Here is a 4,825-nt window from a genome sequence, read left to right as displayed (position 1 = left end):
AGAGAAGAGAAGAGAAGAGAAGAGAAGAGAAGAGAAGAGAAGAGAAGAGAAGAGAAGAGAAGAGAAGAGAAGAGAAGAGAAGAGAAGAGAAGAGAAGAAGCTGTAAGCAACAGACCCCTCACCAAATCCCCAGAGTTTGGGGAAAAGCCTTTGCTTTTCTTTTTCAGATAACACTGAGGTCTTCAACAATACATTATCAGGACTTTAGGTTGTTGAATATCCAAACTTAGGATTGTGGGTATGTTTTGGGTTCTATGCAGTTTGTCATGGTGTGATACTGTCACCTTCTTTTTCCACAGTTTCAGGTATTTGCAGTGTTGCCACCCTTGAAAATACATTTCTGTTCCTTTTCTGTGGGTCCTGAGCCGGCTGCTCTTCTTGATGGATTGAGAGATGGGAAATCCCCCATTCCTTACTGCTTCAAAGCAAGAATATGATTAAATATCATCATCAAAATAACATAAAGAAAAAAATCTTTCTGCATGTTTTGCAAGATTTCTCGGCTTTAATATTGGAAAATAATTTGTTTTGATCAGTGCTGGATAATTGAGGCCTGTGACTTTTACAATATATTGGACATTTCACAGAGCCTATGTTTGGATCATCAAATGAGCAACGTATTTTGAATTAATTGGATTAATTGTCCCTTTGCCCCCATGATCACAGGAAGGACCCCATCCCAGGAAATGCCATTTTGAGGCAAACATTGTGGTGTGCCAAAAGACCTGGAGAAATACACAGTGGATGTGGGCCCTGTGTTTTGTGCGGAGAGCAGGAGAGGGGAAAGACTTTGATGGGTGAAAACATTCAAAAGGCTGGTAAGCAGCATGAAATTGTTATGAAAACATTATGTTAGTGAGATATACAGCAGTGGTTCTGAGGACTTTGTTGAGCAGGCTGGTTTTTTGTGTGCTTTTTTACCCAGCTTTCTGGGTGCAAGCCCCTCAAGGCAGGATTCTGTCACTACCTGGCCAGCTTTTTGTGACACTGTGGCAGAAGTTTCCCTGAACATGAAGGCAGGGACTGGGGCAGAATTAGGAAAACAGAATTTTGTGCTCTCACCTCACATTTTGTCACATGTGGTAGCCGATCATTCCCCAGCCTGAGCCCACCATAATGACTGCAACCCTCAAAAAGAGAAAAATTAGGTCTGATCCGGCTTTTTGCCTTTGAAGCAGTGAGATACCAAAAGATATAATTTCCCTTGTTTTGTGTTGCCAGGGGAATAAGTAATGCCACACCAGGTAGAAGGTATTAAATATTTCCTGTCCTTCCTGCTACCTCTGTGAATGCATTGAAATGCCCAGGAAGATTTATCAAGCTGGAGGCATTTTCCTGTCAGTTTCACATCCTAAAAAACGAGTTGAGGGCAGACTAAATCCAGCTGTTTTCTGGGTACTTTGCTCTGTAGTCTGATGGTGGTAGAACGGTTGCAGATGCGCAGCGTAATTATATCTGTATGATCCTAATTATTTTACCAGCTGCCATTACTTTAGATTTTTTTTCCAAGAATGAGTAGTTTGTGAGCAAGCTGTGGAATGAGCTATTTTGCCTTTGTGAGATAGTGAATTTATAACCAGAGTGGGGACTGCTTTGGATTCTTATCAAATCTTTCAAGATTTATGGCATATTATTTCCTCTGCAAATGGATTTCTAACATACAATTTGTTTATGTTGTAATCCCACCAGTTTTTTGGTTTTTTTTTGAAAGGAACCTTTAAAATGAAAAAGTGCCTTTGAAGTAGAAACTGAAAGCAGTCAGATCAGCAGTTTAAGGGGGCAGAACTGATGAAAGTTTCTGTGAATTATTATTTGAGGAGTGTCATGCTTGTATCTGTGGTCTGTTGGTGTCTGTGCTGGTGGGGTCACCTAATGGAACTCAGATGGGAGGAAGGACTTTATCCCCATCAAAGAAAGGACATTATCTCCAGATCCACACAGAGAAGTTCCAATACACTGAGGGGGAAAAATCAGCCACAGATATTCCTGGGAGATGAGCCTCAACCAGTGAAAATTGTTGGTTAATAAGTGTAAAATCGAGGTTTTGGGTAACTCGGTGCCTGGTGCTCACTCTGTGTGCCATGATCCTCTGTCATCACTCACTGCTCACGCTGCTGGACCCTCATTCAGGGTGGGGAGGGGAGGCATGTGGGTTGTAATGTCAGAGAATTTGTGTGGGGACAAACGTTTTTGTGGTGCAGGTCAGGGTTGTCCAGCAAGCTCAGCTGAGTTAAGGTGTTTCCCTAAAATGTATCCTGTTCCAGGAAAGCCTGGAGTCTGGTGTTTAAACCCACCCCTATTCACAGGAGTGGCCTTGTTTAGACATTTGGTTTTAAAATAAAAGAAAAAGAGCTCACCTGAGAGCCTTGTAATCTTTATAGGACTGCAACTGTGAAAAAAAACCCAAAACAACAACAAAAAAAATTACTGGAGTTCACCAGACACAAACATCCAAGGAACATCTGTCAAAACCCACATAATCATAAAATAGGAAAACCACATGAAATTCAAAGCAAGTGGATAAGGATGAATGCCAACACCATGGACCAAGTTTTTTAGTTTGGGTTTTTACTTTTTTTCCTTTCCTCTGGTGTAAGAATATCTCTTTTTTGGTCTACATGATTGTGATGCAATGGTAAGAAACGTTAGCAGAACTCATGCAGAATGGAACATTCAAAGCCTAGGAAGATGGAAAAATGAAGATAAAATTCATGTGATGAAGAAAAAATCCTGGTGAAATACTGGTAGTCTAATTCCTATTGTCAAATTGTATTCGAGAGGAACAGAGTTTTCTGCCTTATCTTCCTCACCTGGCAGGCACTGATCCCAGGGGAAAAACCTGAGCTTCCAGTTAAAGCTTCTTCCATTTTCTGGGAGATACCATTATTATGTCAATCACCCAATGCTTTAGGATGTTTGTTGTTTGAAAAATTAATATTTTTAATAGGGTTTAGCCTTCTGCTGGGAAAAGAAAAGAGTATAATTGGAAAAATATAGAAAAATACAGAAAAATGTCCAAAGGCCATCAAAAAACCTGCAAGAATTTTGAAATGTAGCACAGTGGAATCACATATTTCAAGGAACTGGTAAAAGGAGTGGTCTGGCAGCACTGCTCCAGGTGGGAACCTAATGCCAGCAAAAAAATTCCAACTAGAAGAAATTACTATCACAACAAGAAGAAATAAGAATTTTGTGCTGGAAAATAATATTTTAGAGAGATGGAGAGAGAAACCAACAAGGTCAGTTAATATTTACTGTTTTGTGGGAGTTTGCAGTCATTTCCCTTCAAAATATTATGAGACAATGGTCTGAAGAGAGGAGCAGTGCTGTTTGGCAATCACAGGCATCTCTTTCTTCAGTTTTCTGAGAAAAAGCAAACTGCATGAAACATTTTCAAGCAGGGAACTGTCAAAACTTCTTTCTTTGTGTGCAAACCCACTTGGTTGTACTGCAAGTACATTTTGCTTTCAATTGGTCAGCAGCAGCGCTGATGGCTTCAGCAGCAAAACGTTGTCAAAACCACAAATCCCAGAAAACAGGGACAGTGAGTGTGCTGCGTGCCCTGCTTCCCTGGACAGGGAATGTGATGAAAACACACCTGGGGGTGCACAGGATCCACCACCAGCAAAGAGCTGTGCTCAGGACGGTTCTTCACAATCCTTATCTCCTCAGAGCTCATTGCTGCTCCCAAAAATGCAGTTTATTGAGAAGGGAGAACAGGTCCCAAAGCTTGGGGATTAAAGCCTGGATTGTTTCTGTCTGCTCCAGCAGCCGCTGCTCCTCGTTTTCATTTCCCCTCTGCTCTCTCCCATTGCTCCTGTTGTTTCAGCTGCTGCTCCCTTCCCCTTTCATCTGATTGCTCCCTGACAGGGAGAGGGTCCAGGTTCACGTTCCCCCAGGGATGGGGGCAGCTTTCCCCTGCTTTCCTGGCACTGCTGAGGGGAAAAGGCCATTGCTCTGTTTCATCTCCTGTGATTCCTCTTCCTTTCCCACCTTTCTCCTCCTGGGAGCATCTCCTGGCTTCGGGGATCTCCCCCTGTGTCCTGCTGAGGAGCTCCTGTCCAGGGAGGCTGACCTGGAGGCTCTCACCTGCCTGGGGCTAGAGCCAGGTGTGTCCAGAGGGAGAAGAAAAGCAGGAATGAGGGTGATGGATGGTCAGGATGCTATTGCAGGGAACTCACCTGCAGCTGGACACATTTTTCACCCCAGCTCAAACCTGTGCCTCTCCATCCCTGGCCAAGCAGTCCCCCACCATCCCTTTGACCAAATTTATAGGACTGTAACCATGAAAAACACCTCACATTAAAAAAAAAGCAACCCAAAACCCCAAAAAAAAACAAAAAAAAAACCTCAAACAAACAAAAAAACTCATTTAAACCCCCCAATATTGTCAGGTCACGGCCAGCAATGCACTTTGCTGTGGCTCAGAGGAACTCATGGGACAGCAGAAGGTGGAAAAAGTTTTCTTTTCTTCTTGGAAGGACCAGGTGTAAACTCCCCAGAGCAGCGTCAAGGAATGCCAATCATCCAAGTGATTTTCACACAGAGAGGAAAAATTAAGGCATGTATTGGTACATGTATGTTATTGCTCACTATTTACAAATGACAGAATGCATTGTCTCTGATTTTCCTGATTTATTTTATTATCATCAGCGTGATGAAACTGACAAAACTATCTGTTTTATTCTGGTACTTGGACAAAACTTTGCTTCACTCCATTACTGTCACTTCTTTTCTTTTCTTTTCTTTTCTTTTCTTTTCTTTTCTTTTCTTTTCTTTTCTTTTCTTTTCTTTTCTTTTCTTTTCTTTTCTTTTCTTTTCTTTT

This window comes from Parus major, chromosome Z, assembly GCF_001522545.3.
Source record: "Parus major isolate Abel chromosome Z, Parus_major1.1, whole genome shotgun sequence".
In the NCBI taxonomy this organism is placed as follows: domain Eukaryota; kingdom Metazoa; phylum Chordata; class Aves; order Passeriformes; family Paridae; genus Parus; species Parus major.
This window is presented reverse-complemented; position numbering follows the sequence as displayed.